Source organism: Thalassophryne amazonica, chromosome 3 (genome assembly GCF_902500255.1).
Source record: "Thalassophryne amazonica chromosome 3, fThaAma1.1, whole genome shotgun sequence".
Taxonomy (NCBI): Eukaryota; Metazoa; Chordata; class Actinopteri; order Batrachoidiformes; family Batrachoididae; genus Thalassophryne; species Thalassophryne amazonica.
The window spans coordinates 60,422,953-60,440,603 of NC_047105.1; the positions used below are offsets into that span (position 1 = coordinate 60,422,953).

The 17,651-nt window shown below is 37.4% G+C and overlaps 1 protein-coding gene across 2 annotated transcripts in view; it reads left to right on the plus strand.

The window, feature by feature from the left end:
* The window catches only part of rereb (arginine-glutamic acid dipeptide (RE) repeats b), a 117,417-nt gene that overhangs the window by 26,573 nt on the left and 73,193 nt on the right, over positions 1–17,651 (plus strand). The gene's annotated exons all lie outside the window — the stretch shown is intronic.

Sequence of the window (17,651 nt, forward strand, 5' to 3'; positions counted from 1 at the left end):
TGTTAAAAGGGAGTTTTTCCTTCCACGTAGCCAAGTGCTTGCTCACAGGGGGTCGTTTTGACCGTTGGGGTTTTACATCATTATTGTATGGCCTTGCCTTACAATATAAAGCGCCTTGGGGCAACTGTTTGTTGTGATTTGGCGCTATATAAAAAAAAAATTGATTGATTGATTGATATACAATTATGCTACATTCATTTTATTTTATTAATTTAATTACCTTAACTTTTTTATTAATTTATCATTATCATTATTATTATTATTATTATTATTTTCTTTTCTTTTTTTTCCCTCTTCCCCTCCTTCCCCATTTGTCATGTGTGTGGTGCATTAAAAGATGCAAAGTATTTTGTAAACCTGCTGCCAGAGAGGGGTCGCCCCCTGACACAGGTCCACCCTTTGCTGAATGTCCTAGGCTCTGCATTAAAAGACAAGGTTTTGGAGTCTGCTGGCAGAAGGGGGAGACCTTTGAGCAACAGACCCCCACTTGCCGACCCTGATCTGGTGATAATGATGTAAGTGATGTAAGAGGGGGAAACAAGGAGGAAAGAAAAGGAAAGTCTTTTTATGTATCAATAAACTTACATATGTACATATTTATATAAATGTAAACATAAATATACATATATGTATATATACATGCATACACACCCACATATACATACATATTATACATACACACACACATATATATATATATATATATATACGCGTACATACACACACACACATACACACCCACATATACATACATACACATACATGTTTCCCCCTCTCTCTAAGTTATTACCATCATCACCATACTTCTATTTGACTAGCATTTCAACTACAGGATCATGATGTATAAAAATAATACTTTTGACCATGGTTACGACACCGGCAATAACAGGTATTATGCAGATATGTTAACATCTATTATATTAACAAACATATAGTAAGATTTTATTATCATTATTATCATTTTTTTTTTATAATATAGTTTACAATTATGGCTATGATATATATAATTAAATTGATGTACAGGATAATTCCAGGTATTTTATGAAAGTTTGTGTGTCCTAGCGAGACCCCTTCTATTGCTGACAAGGCAAAAAAGCAAAGGTAAATTAACTAGAAATAAATTAAAAAGACGTGTCGATCACGCACCTCTCTCCTCATTCATGTATTTCAACAGAACCATTTCTTTGTATCTTTTTTTGAACTGATGGATGTTAGGACATCGCTTGAGCTGAGGTGCCAAACTATTCCACAGCTTAATGCCACACACGGACACACAGAAACTTTTCCTGGCAGTTCTCACTGCCTTGACTTTAAAGTTACCACATCCCCTCAAGTTATAGCTTCCTTCTCTCTGGGTGAAGAGACTCAGAATATTACTGGGTAATGAGTTTTTACTGGCTTTATATAATAATTGTGCAGTGTGAAAATTAACCAGATCTGGCATTTTCAACAATTTGGATTGCAAAAATAGACTATTTGTGTGATCAAGATATCCTACCTTATAGATGATTCGTATTGTGCGCTTTTGGATTATACAAAGGGGATGTAGCAAACTTTTGTAATTGTTACCCCAGATTTCTATACAATATGTTAAGTAAGGAGAGATTAAATAACAATACAGTAAATATAATGCATTATGATCCAGAAAATATTTTGCTTTGTACATAATAGAGACATTCTTGGAAACTTTTTTATGTATGTGGCTGATATGAGACTTCCAGCTTAATTTACTATCGATGGTTATCCCTAAAAATTTGACTTCTGACACTTTATCTATTTCGACACCGTCTATATTTATTGGTAAATTAGAATTGACATTATGATTTCCAAAAAACATGACTTTAGTCTTTTTTATATTTAGGGATAATTTATTAATATTCAACCAAGTTTTCAGCTTAATTAATTCACTATTTACCACATTAATAAGTTTGCTATAGTTATCACTGGAATAGAATATATTGGTATCATCTGCAAATAATAATAATTTTAATAATTGTGACACATTAAATATGTCATTTATATAAAGATTTAAAAAAATGTGGACCCAGTATGGATCCCTGTGGGACCCCACAAGGGATGCCCAAACACCCAGATTTAAATGCACCCATCTGCACAAACTGATGTCTCTCCGATAAATAGCTTTGAATCCAGTTCCAAGCCACTCCCCTGATACCATATCTTTCCAATTTATTGAGTAGAATTGAGTGATTAAGTGTGTCAAACGCTTTCTTTAAATCAATGAATATTCCAACTATATAGTTTTTACTATCTAAGGTGTTTGTAATCTCTTCTATTGCTTCAATTATTGCAAGTGAAGTTGACCTACCAGACCTAAACCCATATTGACATTCGTTAATTATGTTATATTTTTCTATAAAGGATCCTAACCTGTTGTTAAAAAGCTTTTCTAAAATTTTGGAAAATTGTGGAAGTAGAGAGACCGGTCTGTAGTTTGTGAAGATATGTTTATTTCCATTTTTGTATAGTGGAATAACTTTTGCCATCTTCAATTTGATCGGGAATGCCCCAGTTTGAAATGACAAGTTACATATATGAGTCAGGGGTTTTGATATGCTTTTGATTATTGTTTTTACTAGCTTCATATCTATGTCATAACAGTCAATTGATTTTTTTATTTTTACATTTATTAACAATATTATTTCGGCTTCACTAACACTGGAGAGAAACATTGTGTTTGGATTGATTTTTATGAGTGATTCCTGCTCCTTGTTACAACCATCGGGAATTTTTGCTGCCAAGTCAGGTCCAATATTAACAAAGAAGTTATTAAAACCATTAACTATGTTATACATATTATAGATGTCCTTGTTCTTATCAATAAAATAATTTGGATAAGAATTACCTCTTACCTTATTTTTGATTATAGTGTTAAGAATTTCCCAGATTCTCTTGGTGTCATTTTTATTATTATTTAATAGATTGGTATAATATAATTTCTTGCTGGCTCTGATTATATTTGTTTTTATATAATTTATATCTGTGTTCAGATTCTTTTGTATTGATAATTTACCTTCTGTTTTAACTGTATTATTGTAATCCTGTTCCGTATAGTAGTTGCAATGAACGGTATCAGTCGAAAAAACAGATTATCCGGGTCTATTTCGTTTTCCAAATCCATTATCTTATGTTCGGTGTACTCAGTTGCTTTTAATTCCAATAATTCCTGGTTTATTATCCTCTGTTGTACAACCCCTGGCAAAAATTATGGAATCACCGGCCTCGGAAGATGTTCATTCAGTTGTTTAATTTTGTAGAAAAAAAGCAGATCACAGACATGACACAAAACTAAAGTCATTTCAAATGACAACTTTCTGGCTTTAAGAAACACTATAAGAAATCAAGAAAAAAAGATTGTGGCAGTCAGTAACGGTTACTTTTTTAGACCAAGCAGAGGAAAAAAATATGGAATCACTCAATTCTGAGGAAAAAATTATGGAATCACCCTGTACATTTTCATCCCCCAAACTAACACCTGCATCAAATCAGATCTACTCGTTGACATTGACCCTATGCCATGACATTGACCCTATGTGTCTTTTTACAAGGAATGTTTTCGCAGTTTTTGCTCTATGGCAAGATGCATTATCATCTTGAAACATCCCCAAACATCCTTTCAATTGTCCAAAATATCAACGTAAACTTGTGCATTTATTGATGATGTAATGACAGCCATCTCCCCAGTGCCTTTACCTTACATGCAGCCCCATATCATCAATGACTGTGGAAATTTACATGTTCTCTTCAGGCAGTCATCATTATAAATCTCATTGGAATGGCACCAAACAAAAGTTCCAGCATCATCACCTTGCCCAATGCAGATTCGAGATTCATCACTGAATATGACTTTCATCCAGTCATCCACAGTCCACGAATGCTTTTCCTTAGCCCATTGTAACCTTGTTTTTTTTTCTGTTTAGGTGTTAATGATGGCTTTCGTTTAGCTTTTCTGTATGTAAATCCCATTTCCTTTAGGCGGTTTCTTACAGTTCGGTCACAGACGTTGACTCCAGTTTCCTCCCATTCGTTCCCTCATTTGTTTTGTTGTGCATTTTTCGATTTTTGAGACATATTGTTTTAAGTTTTCTGTCTTGACGCTTTGATGTCTTCCTTGGTCTACCAGTATGTTTGCCTTTAACAACCTTCCCATGTTGTTTGTATTTGGTCCAGAGTTTAGACACAGCTGACTGTGAATAACCAACATCTTTTGCAACATTGCATGATGATTTAGTCTCTTTTAAGAGTTTAATAATCCTCTCCTTTGTTTCAATTGACATCTCTCGTGTTGGAGCCATGATTCATGTCAGTCCACTTGGTGCAATAGCTCTCCAAGGTGTGTTCACTCCTTTTTAGATGCAGACTAACGAGCAGGTCAATGTCATGGCATAGGGTCAGTGTCAACGAGCAGATCTGATTTGATGCAGGTGTTAGTTTTGGGGATGAAAATTTACAGGGTGATTCCATAATTTTTTCCTCAGAATTGAGTGATTCCATATTTTTTTCCTCTGCTTGGTCTAAAAAAGTAACCGTTACTGACTGCCACAATCTTTTTTTCTTGATTTCTTATAGTGTTTCTTAAAGCCAGAAAGTTGCCATTTGAAATGACTTTAGTTTTGTGTCATGTCTGTGATCTGCTTTTTTTCTACAAAATTAAACAACTGAATGAACATCCTCAGAGGCTGGTGATTCCATTAATTTTGCCAGGGGTTGTATTATTTCATCTCCTGAAGTAGAGATTATGGGTTTTGATTCAATGGTTTGTGAAGTAGAACTAGTTTTTTTTTGTTTGTTTTGTTTTTTTTTGTTTTTTTGTTTTTTTTTTTGTTTTGTTTTTTTACTTTTTTATTTCTCCATACATTATTGACTCATATTTCATATTTTTCCAGCTCTTTTATGTCCTTAATAACCAGCACCTTAGCTACTTCAGGAGACCCATTCAGTTTAATGAAGATTTTACAATTCCTGACCCATGTATTCTGGATTTTGTTTGTTTTCCTTATGTATCTGGCTTTTTTAGCATTGTCTGCACTTGTTTTTGTCAAGTGATCATTCAGATAAACATTCGTACCTTTCAATTTTCTTCCTTGCCTCAACAATGTTACCTTATCCTTTCTGTTGAGAAACTTCATGATAAGCACAGGACAAGCGCCTTTCTTCGTAGGGAGAGGGTGACAAGCTTCAAGACAATTTACGTCCAAATCAATGTCCCTGGACGCCAGGAACGCGGCGACGTGTTGTTCCGCAGAGCTCTCCTCCATCTCGCCAGGTTCGAGATCACTGCCCGCGGCCACTGCGTGGGCATATGAGCGTGGTTTAATCTTTAAACCAGTCACAACCACATCGTTAATCCTTGAGTACTGCTCCAAGTCCTCAACTCTCTTCTCGAGAGCCTCGATCCTCTTGTCCTTGTCGTCTAATAAGGCTCGTAGTCGCGCGACTTCCTCCACTAGCTTGAGTATCTTGTCCTGCTTATTCTTTATGTCAGCTACGTCCAGTGACACTAACTCAAGTGCCTTTTTAACCTCCTCCAACTCCTCCACCACCGAGCTTTTCTTTGGTCCCATTTTGTAGTGATTTCGTCTTCGGCTGTTTACCCTGCTCGGTACCTCACCTGGTAGCAGCGTGGCTAACCGCTAGCCCCGGTCCCAAACAGCGCTGAAAGTTACTGTTTTACATAAATCCGAGGTCCAATATCCTTTTTTTTACATTGTATTTTTATCCATAGCCATTGTCCGTTTAGTCCGATTCCAAAGAAAAAAATTATATAAATAAGTTTTCAAAGTTTCTTTTGCCTCTTCTCACGCTGCTCACACTCCGATAACCCGGAACTCCTCGGATCCAATCCGGAACTACTGAGAAGTTCACATTCCCAATGTAACTCTTTCTGTCCTTCTCTGTACTTTTCCAACAGTATTCTCAGAGCAAACATTGCATCTGTAGTGCTCTTTCTCGGCATGAAACCATATTGCTGCTCACAGATCTTCACCTGTTTTCTAAGCCTAGCTTCTACTACTCTTTCCCATAACTTCATGCTGTGGCTGATCAGCTTTATGCCTCTGTAGTACTGCAGCTCTGCACATCACCCTTGTTCTTGAAAATAGGAACCAGCACACTTCTGTCTCCACTCCTCAGGGCATCCTCTCACTTTCCAAGATTTTATTAAACAATCTGGTTAGAAACTCTACTGCCATCTCTCCTAGACATTTCCATGCCTCCATTGGAATGTCATCTGGACCAACGGCCTTTCCACTCTTCATCCTCTTCATAGCAGCCCTCACTTCTTCCTTGCTAATTCTCCTTTTACTTCCTGATTTACTCTCACCACATCATCCAGCCTTTTCTCTCGCTCATTTTCTTTATTCATCAACTCTTTCAAAATATTCCCTCCACCTTCTCAGCCACACTCCTCACTTGTCAGCACATTACCATGTGCATCTTTTACCACCCTAACCTGCTGCACATCCTTTCCAGCTCTGTCCCTTTGTCTGGCCAATCGGTACAAGTCCTTTTCTCCTTCCTTACTATTCAACTTCTTGTACAGCTCGCAATATGCCTTTTCCTTTGCTTTTGCCACTTCTCTTCTTGCCTTACGCCGCATCTCCTTGTACTCCTGTCTACTTTCTTCATCTCTCTGACTATCCCAAAACTTTTTCGCCAACCTCTTTCTCCTTATGCTTTCCTGGACCTCTTCATTCCACCACCAAGTCTTCTTGTCTTCCTTCCACTGTCCAGATGTCATACCCAGTACTGCCCTAGCTGTCTCCCTCACCACATCTGCAGTACTTTTCCAGTTGTCCAAAATTGCTTCCCCTCCAACTAGTGCTTCTCTCACCTGCTCGCTAAATTTCACACAACAGTCTTCCTCCTTCAGCTTCCACCATCTGATCCTTTGTTGAGCTCTCACTCTCTTCTTCTTCTTTACCTCTAAAGTCATCCTACAAACAACCATCCTATGCTGTCTAGTGACACTCTCTCCTGCTACCACCTTACAGTCTGTGATTTCTTTTAGCTTGCATCTCCTATAAAGAATGTAGTCCACCTGTGTGCACCTTCCTCCACTCTTATATGTTACCCTGTGCTCCTCCCTTTTCTGAAAGTAGGTATTCACCACAGCCATTTCCATCCTTTTTGCAAAATCAACTACCATCTGTCCTTCCCCATTCCTATCCTTGATACCATATCTACCCATTACTTCCTCATCACCTCTGTTCCCTTCACCAACATGCCCATTGAAGTCTGCTCCTATCACCACTCTTTCATGCTTGGGCACACTCTCCACCACCTCATCTAACACACTCCAGAAATCTTCTTTCTCCTTCATCTCACATCCTACCTGTGGGGCATATGCACTGATGATATTCATCATCACCCCTTCAATTTCCAATTTCACACTCATCACCCTGTCAGACACTCGCTTAACCTCCAACACACTTTTAACATACTCTTCCTTTAAAATGACCCCAACACCATTTCTCTTCCTGTCCTCACCATGGTACAACAATTTGTACCCACCGCCGATGCTCCTGCTCTTACTTCCCTTCCACTTGGTCTCTTGCACACACAGTATGTCTACCTTTCTCCTCTCCATCATATCAGCCAGCTCTCTCCCTTTACCAGTCATACTACCAACATTCAAAGTCCCCACTCTCATTTCCACCCTTCTAGTTTTCTTCTTCTCCCGCTGTTCATGGCAACGTTTTCCTCCTCTTCTTCGTCGTCTTCGCCCAGCAGTAGCCCAATTTCCACCGGCACCCTGTTGGGCAATAGCACCGGCGGCGGACGTTGTTAACCCGGGCCGCGACCGATCCGGTATGGGAATTCGATTCTGAGTCTGCATAGTTGGGTTGGCTTGTTTTACGCCGGATGCCCTTCCTGACGCAACCCTCCTCATTTATCCGGGCTTGGGACCGGCACTCAGAATGTACTGGCTGCACACCCCATGTGGCTGAGTTACAGTTTTTATTTTTTTTAAAAACAAACCACCAAATTCGCTCTCTCCTTTGGGGAGGCTCCATGCCCCAGTAATATCCTCAAAGAAAAGGTACTACAACCCAGATCTACCAAACTTCGAAACATGACCCTTCTATCCTCTGCATACAAAGGGCAGTGTATTACCACATGAAGAACAGATTCAGTGACACCGCAAAAATGACAGCAACCGTCCAGATGTTTCCCAAGCACATACAGCCCACTGTTTAACCCACAATGACCCAGCTTAAGCCTTGCCAACTTTACATCATCGTGACATGAGGCACCCTGTGACACGTTACCCTGCTCTACTTTTGAAACAATAGTGTGAAGGTGTCTTCTCTTGGTCTCCGTATCCCAAATGTGCTGCCACTGCTGGTGTATACTACCATTAACAAAGTACGGCACTCCATTCTACTAAAAGGAATGTGAAACAGGATGGCGTCAGTCCTTAAGCCGGCCTTAGCAGCAGCATCAGCCATTTCATTCCCATGAAGTCCCACGTGGGCTGGGACCCACAGAAACTCTTCTTCCTCTTCTTCTTCTTCTCCTTCTTCAAATGTCTTTCAAGAGGCTACACGCTTGCGCAATGCTGCCCCCATCCATTAGACTACCGCACTTGCAGTTTTTGAGAAAATGGATGTTAAAGAGGGGTTTTCAGACAGAATTAGAAAGATGAGACATTTTGAACATTGTACTCCTTTTCACTTTATTAGCCCCAAAAGGCACAATAAATACATAAAGTACAACAGTAATTGGTCAGATATATCTAAATATGCATATACTTGATATCTCGCTACATAAATTTAGAATAAATCAACAAAGAAGTCTGTACAGTAGCATTAAAATATTGGTGCAGCACTATGACTTTTCATACTGTTGCCAAGGATATTTAATTATTATTATTGTGATAAAATAGTACCTCTATTAAGAAATTAAAAATTAAAAATAAAATTGTAGCTTATGAATAAAAATCTCATAAAATGTTGAAATCTGTGCCAGAAGCAGCAGTCATTTTCCTTGACAACACCTTAAAAACAGCACATTAATAATGGCAAAGGGCATAAAACATTATACACTGCCTAATACTATACTATTTAAGGTCAGAAATATAGATTTATATCAAAAAAGTTCTTCATACATAACTTTGCTGTGTTTTTGATTCTAAAGATGGCATTTTTTAAAGAAATAGGGGACCTGATGTTGTTTAGATCTGAGGTTTTTTTTTTTGTTTGTTTGTTTTACTTCTTTTCATCATATAAACCCACAAATGTAGATTTATGTAAACCTACAGAAATGTTCCAATGTCCCTGGAATTTGCTTTCTAGCTACAGTAAAGTAAATTATCAATACTGTAGAAATTTTGAGAAAAAATATTTTATAGAAACACTAAATTGAGTAGCAGTAAAAAGAAAAGTGATGTTATCTTTATCCATGTCACTATTTTGCCATTTGTGGAAATTGGATGTTTTTCTTATGATGAGATACCACTTTAATTTTGTGTCTTTTACTGCTGATATCCCTCCTTTTCTTTACTGCATGCAATTTCACAGTGGACTGAATTTTGTTTTTTTGTTTTGTTTTACATTTTGCTTCTGTAAAAATGAAGGTTTCTTTTTGCTTCACAAACAACAGGTTTATACTGTAAATTTGAATGTGCAAAACTCTATAAAGTGATGTTTACCCAAATAATACTGTAAAATTTAAGGTATTCAGATTTTTTTTCCATTACAATATTTTCTTTTAAACATTATGGATATTTGCTCATTTTCACAGTAAAACTTTACCATTAAAAATAGAAAAAACTGTAAAAATCAGTTTTTTCCAGTCTCTCAATAAACTGTTATTTAACGTATTTAATTCAGTAAAAGAATTTTTTTGGTTTTACGGTGCTTTACTGTTGCTATTTGACGGTCTTTTGCTGTATATTTTACTGATTTTTTTTTACAGTGCAGAATATACAAAATTTTACTTGCTCTTTTATAATAATCAGTACTGTGTTTTTACTTAACAGTTTGAAGTGAGCTTTCTTTGTTTCAGAGGGCTTCATACCTATTAAAATTCACAAAAATATACAAAATTTGACTTGCTCTTTTAAAAAATTTCTGGGGGAGATCCCCAGGACACCCCCCCCCCCCCCCCCATAATCAATACTGTGTTTTTACTTAACAGTTTGAAGTGAGTTTTCTTTGTTTCAGAGGGCTTCATACCTATTAAAATTCACGAAAATACACTAAATTTGACTTGCTCTTTTAAAAATGAATCAAGACTACACCACGCAAACCACCCTTTTATGTGCCTTTGTGTTCAGGTTTTGCATTCTTTTTATGCTTTGTCTCTCTCTTCTTAGAGGCTATTTAGAATAAATTTGTATAATGTGTTTATTGTATTAATTGAGGAAAAAAGAGTCTGTGCCCCCGCTACGCCACATTTTAGGGAATTGCTGGCATTGAGTTTTGCCAGGAAAAAATTTCAGTCACATGAAAATTTATTGCTTTAACCCATGGGTTAATTGGAAACAGGTGAGTGTCATGTCATTTGGTATAAAAGGAGCATCCCCAAAAGATTGAGCTGTTCACAAGCAAAGATGGGGTGAGGATCACCACTTTGTGAACAACTGCGTGAAAAAATAGTCCAACAATTTAAGAACAATGTTTCTCAATGTTCAATTGCAAGGAATTTAGGGATTCCATCATCTACGGTTCATAATATAATCAGAAGTCCGGCGGTCATGCTGTCTCCACTGCTTTTAAAGAATGCCTTTTCTTTTTGTATCGTTTTTTTTTCCTTCGGTGTAAATAGTCCACAAAGTATCTCTGTTTGTTTACTCTGAAGTCACGTTTAATCTCGAGGGATTTTGTGAGATTTCCTGTCTGACCTGAGAATGTTCGTGTGCGTGGTGTTGTTGTCCTTACTGTGTGGCTGCACACCAACACTGTTAGACCTATGATTTTTTTTATCTCCACGTGTGTGGTCTCTCAGGTTTTGGAAACCTACAGACAATTTTAAAATCCTACCGTGTGAACGAGGCTTTACACATCTGTGATGGCACCAACAATGCTGAAAGGTACATCCAGGTTTTGGAGCAACACATGCTGCCATCCAAGCAATGTCTTTTTCAGGGACGTCCCTGCTTATTTCAGCAAGACAATGCCAAGCCACATTCTGCACATGTTACAAAAGCATGGCTTCGTAGTAAAAGAGTGCAGGTACTAGACTGGCCTGCCTGCAGTCCAGACCTGTCGCCCATTGAAAATATGTGGCACATTATGAAGTGCAAAATACGACAACGGAGTGTTGGAATGGACTGTGTCAGAAACTCAGGGTGATGTGGCACCAAAGGTTGTGGGACCCAAATGCAAAAACTCACAGACAGTGGAATTGATATTGAAAGGCTTTATCGGTCAAAAAATGAGCTTGGATTCGGTACACAGTTAGGCAGTCATGGATGCAGAGGTACAGATAGTCAGCAGGCCAGGCGTCGTCAAAAAGGCAGGCTCAGGTCTTTAACACAAGCAGACAAAGTACATAGGCAGCAGCAAGACGAGGTCACAAAACAGAGCTGGGTCAGTACACGGCAAAACAAGGCAGAGCTATGAAAAAGCTGGTACGAGGACTGTGAAAATCAACGAACTGGCGGGGCTTGAGTGAAGGCAGAGAGTTTAAATAACCAAAGTGGAAATGAGGAAAGTGAGAACAGGTGTGTTGGAAGAACCAGGAAGAGGGCGTGGCAAACAGAAGAAACAGAAAAGTTCAGGTGGGCGTGACTTAGTGCAAAAATACTGAACAGCAAAAACCAAAAGGTAATTCTGATGAAGAAAAAACAGAAATAACAAAATACAGAGACAAGTGCAATGAGACAAAGATGAAAGAAAACAGAAGACTAAGTGATAAACTGAAAACAAAAGCAGAGACAAAAGTAAACTTCACAGAAAAGGCCAGACTAAAGCATAATACAAGAAATTAAATAAACAGAACAAAACCAAGACTGAAGTGAAAACTAAGGTAACAATTAATGACAACAATGTGGCAAAACAGCTACTAAGACAAAACTACACAATACATGAACGATGAACAGAAAACAAAACCAATGAAAACATGAACATGGCAGGAATGCAAATACAGATGTACAGAACAAGAAAGCAAAGATCAATGAAAAAGTCATAACAAAAAGCACATCAAGGGCAGGACCATGACAGACTGGACTGTTGGAACAACTGAAGTCATACATGAAACAAGAACGGGAAAGAATTCCACCTACAAAGCTTCAACAATTAGTGTCCTCAGTTCCTAAACACTTATTGAGTGTTGTTAGAAGGAAAGATGATGTAACACAGTGGTAAACATACCACTGTCCCAGCTTTTTTGAAACATGTTGCAGGTATCCATTTAAAAATGACTAAATATTTGCACAAAAACAATAAAGTCTATCAGTTTGAACATTAAATATCTTGTCTTTGTGGTGTATTCAATTGAATATAGGTTGAAGAGGATTTGCAAATCTTTACACAACGTCCCAACTTCATTGGAATTGGGGTTGTAAAAAGACTGGTGAGCGATTGTGAGGGGGAGGGTGTGGTCTCCTTCCGTAACAGTAAAATTTGGATTTTTTTTCACACTTTAAAGGAGCTATTCTGGTGAATTTTAACAGATGAAAAGATGATGATATGTGGATAAAAAATGCTCTCATTTATACCTTTAATTATTTAAAATCTTGGCCATGAATGACAATATATAATAAATTGTATCAAAATTTATTGTGACCTGACATTACAAATCAATGTCTGTCAATAATGAAACCAAAAAGCCGGGATATGTACAGTCAGTTCAATGTTCATGTAAACATGGGCCCCATCCATGTCCCTTGTTGATGTGTTCAAACCCTTTTTTAGTTCATTTGTATTTTTTACCCTCTTAGTTAATTTTTTTTAATAAGTCCTAACTTACCTCAGCAGTAGATATTCGGCCCGACATTAAAGCAGGCAGTCGCAGGGCTGCAGGTTGTTTGGCTGCCTCTGAGTTCTGTTCATCTGGTTTGTTCTTCGGTTTGTTCTCCGAGACCTGCTTTGTTGATATGAAGTGCTGCTCAGTTTTCGCTGTGTTCCGAGCCACATGGACACTCTTTCTGTGTTTAGCTGTGAGAACGTGATTTTTCAGCGCAGCTCTTCCTCTTTGTGTATATTTCTCTCTTATTGCAGCAAAAGTTGCAGATCACAACCCCTACGGCTTCAACTTTCGAAACAAAGTCACCAAGTTTGAAGTTCACATCATCTCCTTTTTCGTCCAGCTTCAGTGGGACTACTTTGTCCAGCCACATTCATGCAAACTTTTCTCTGCAATCATTATCAATCTCTCGAACACACTTGTCACTTGCCTTTTATCCTCTTCAGCACACATATTTTCTTCACCAAAAACCTTCCAGAGATTCAAACTTCTTTTTCACTTGTCGCCATGTGCATCCCATAATATGTAGTTCTCGCATGCGGAATCTCATGTGAGAGCTGTTTTTCAGGAAAAGTAAAATTTTTACTGCTTAGAGTACCACTACCCTACCCACCTCAATTTTTTTCTCACTGGATTTGAAATTATATTGACAGGTGCTAAAATTAATCCCAGAAGTTGGGAAACTGTCGATTGGTAGGTGATTCTCATCGCTGACATTTTGAGCAATTGGGAAAGTTTTAAACATGCTAGAAAAAAATTTATGTCAGGATGAATTGTGATCTACAAAATGTGAATAGTCGCAGACCATGGGTACTCTCGTGTAAAGGTAGGTGAAGGTGGACAGGCAGGTACAATATGCAGTAATTGGCACATTTTGTTCTCCAAGCCTCCTTCTGTTCCTCCTCTTTAACATAAAACCCATCAAAAGCATGTTGCACACTTCAACAGAAGGCAGTTTTGAGATGTTAAATATTTTAGCTTTTGGAAAAGTGTGCCAGTTTTACAAGTCACTGCGCTAGTCTTACAAAATAATTCAGGTCACTTTATTTAACGCATATGGCGAGCACAGTAAATAGTTCCTACAGAAACGTAATAATATCACTAAAAATGTACGTAGTAAGCAGTCGTAAAATGCTAATCACTACACTGTATAATTTTAAGTTCATTTATAACACTATTGAAGCTGCCATATTGATACCCATGTATTTATTTATTTATTTATTTTGAAAATGGACTTCCATGTAACACAATTGTCAAATGTGTGTAACAATCTAAAAAGTCTAAATTAAAAAAAGGTACTGTTGGGATTACTAAAAATTTTTAAGTTGAACTTAAAAAGATACTAGTGTGTTACCCGTGGGAATCCACAGACTCTAGTTTGGGTAGTGTTTATAAAATAGGTACCTGATGTTTTTCAAGGGTGGCATAAATTAAGCAATGAGTTGGAATGGTGTGCCAGTCCAGAATATTTTTAGAACCTTAGACCTCAACAATTACAATTATTTTATTTTATTTTATTACTACTTCTATTTTGTCATTTGATTTTTAAATGGACTTCCGTGGAAATAAGTGTTTTCATTTTCTTGTTATCCATGTATTTACAATTATATGCACTTACACTCACACGTTTAATATAAAGATGATTTACTGCCCCCTGCTGGAAAGGCATGTGAGTCCAAAATGTAATTAGTGATGTTAGCTAATATTCGTAGCTTCTCCATAACTATTAGTCCTATCAGTGTTGTGATTTGGCGCTGTTTATCGTACCCAAAATACATAAGCATGCCAAACAGCAAATGTCAGCTGTGCTCTGTTTGTCCCTGATTGAAGTTGCACGCATGCACAGCTGCTGTAAGCAGGTGGTTTTAATTTGACAAACAAAGGCAGTGCCTGAAAACATTAAAACCACTAAACATTTCACTCATGGTTCCAACATGAGACTTAAGTCACTTATGGTAACAGCAACATGAGACATCTAAACTGATAAAAACCAACTGAGCTACAAAAACACAATAAATCAATACCAGTAACAACACTGTTAAACCACAATAACAACTTTTAAAACCTCAAAACCCTGAACTCCCATGGTGCATTGCAGCACAGCATCCATTAATTATTGGTTAGCTAACATTGCTAATTTCTCCAAAAATATTTTTCCTATCAATTTTCTGTTTACGCAGTGTTCATCCTTGACCCAAAATACAAAAAGGCAAATGTCAGCTCTCTCCGGTTTTTGCCTGATCGAAGCCATACACACATACACAGAGGCCACTTGACTATTAGAACATAGACGTTGCGGTAGCTTTTATTAGTAACTATTGCAACACAATATTTCATTTGCTTATGCCGTAATCAAACATGATGATTTATGGATTCGCACTAAGGAACCTGTACTTAAAACAAGTTTAATAACAGGAGCATTTTGATCTATTACACATAACAATTATGTGAAATTAGAAATATAATCCTTTACCCAGAAAAACTGTTAACTTCAGTGATTATTTATTTAAATGGCTTTTAATACCAAATGGTACTATAAATGTTTTGCTTTTATGTGGCTTTTTAAATTATACCTATATGGTTGCTTTTATTCTCATCTATATTATAATAGCCAAGTGACCTCTGTGTGTGTGTGTGCGTGCGTGTGTGTGTGTTTGGCTTTGATCGTGCAAATGTATTTTGGGTCAAGGATGAATGCTGCGAAAATTAAAAGTTGACTTTTGGAGAAATTAGCAATTTTAGCTAACCAGTAAACAATGGACATTGTACTGTAATGCACCATAGGATGTCTGGGTTTTGGGGTTTTAAATGTTGTTATTGTGGTTCATGTTAGCAGCCGGTCTCTGTGTCAGCCTGATTCCATCAGATCTCAGAAGCTAAGCAGTGCAGCATCTGGTTAGTACTTGGATGGGAGACCTCTTCGGCGCACCAGCGGCTGTGTGTGTTTCTCTGGGTGAAACTGGAGTTACGTCAGGAAGGGCATCCGGTATAAAACTTGTGCCAGTTACACCATTGCGGATCTGGCTGTATCCACTGTGGCGACCCCGTCCCAAGACGGGAGCAACTGAAGTGACAATACATTGTGTTTCATGATAGTTTTACAGCACAGTATTGTTAGTTATTGATTCATTGTGTTTTTGTAGTTCAATTGGTTTAGTCAGTTTAGATAAGTGAAATGTTGTCATTACCATGAATGAAAAGAGTATTGCTTTTGTTGTCTTCCACCACGTCTCTGTTTGTGGATGTGTTAAAATTAAAAGCATCTACTTGCAGCAGAAAAAGAAAAAAAGCTCTGCGTGCGTGTGACTGGGGACAGCTGCCATTTGCCATTTGGTATGTTTATCTATTTTGGGTCAAGGATGAATGGTGCCAAAACGGGACGCCGATAGGACTAATATTTTTGGAGAAACTATGGATACTAGCTAATATTGCTTATTACATTCTGGACTAACACGCCATTCCAGCAGGGGGTAGTAAACTATCTTTATATTAAAAACGTGAGTGTGCGCATGTGTGATTTTATTTAGTAAGTTCAATGTAAGTACATGTATAATTGTAAATGTGTTAAAAATACATGGATGACACAAGAAAGTGAAACAACTTATTTCCGTTGTGGTCCATTTGACAAAATAGAAGTGATATAATAGTAATAATAATAAATAATGAAAATACGAGTAGTGTGTATATGATAACAAGAACTTAAACAATTTCTAAATATATTAAAACAGTAAATTGACATTAACACATTACAAAATTTACAGGAAATCAAAGGGTTGAGTTTCTGTTCTAAAAATTGTTGAGGTCTAAGGTTCTAAAAACATTCATTCCAATTCATTGTACAAGTTTTGCTTAATTTATTACCACCCTTGAAAAATGTCACCTACTTATTTTATAAGCACTACCGAGTCTAGAGCCTGTGGATCCCCATGGGCAACACGCTAGTGAATTTTATTGCTTGATTTTACTATAAAGCACTTTGGTCACCTTTTGGCTACTATAAAGGGCTATATAAATAAATATTGGTTGATTCCATGACTTAGAGTCTGGGGGTTTGCTGTGTCAATAAGATATCTTCAAGATGCTATCTTGTATCTTGGGTCTAAAGTGTGCAACATAGGTGGGGGAAAAATATATAAAAATCTAGGCTTGGGTCTGTCCTTGGGTTTAACTTTTGGTAAACTGTAGCTGAAATTTCACATTTTCTCTGTGCCATTCCACCATGAAGGTGTTTAACTGGTAATGCAACAGACAAAAGTCGCACTGTGCACAGTTTCTCCAGTCACAGAAGTTTATAACTCCTTTAGGCTTGTCATGGGTGTATTGGTGACTTCACTCACTTGCCTCTTTCTTGCATGGCCACTAATTTTTTGAGAACTACCTACTCCAGACAGATTTACCTCCCAGTGAAGAGAAAATTGGCTAGTGAAGTGTTGATTTGTATTCAAAATTGTTCTTGTATTTAATTTTGAAATGACTTAGGGGCTCTGAAAAGGGAGACACTATCTATAAAAATGGCTATAATGCCAGAATGATTAATACAATATTTTTTGTTAAATCTCTTACACTAAAGGTCAATGTTTACACTGCAAGCACATCTTAATTATTTCATTTCAGCTCCACAGTCGTGGTGCACAGACTAGGCAAATTACAAATGTTGTGTTACTGTCCAAATACATATGCATCTGACTGTACATTATAAGACCGTACATTTACGGTATCTT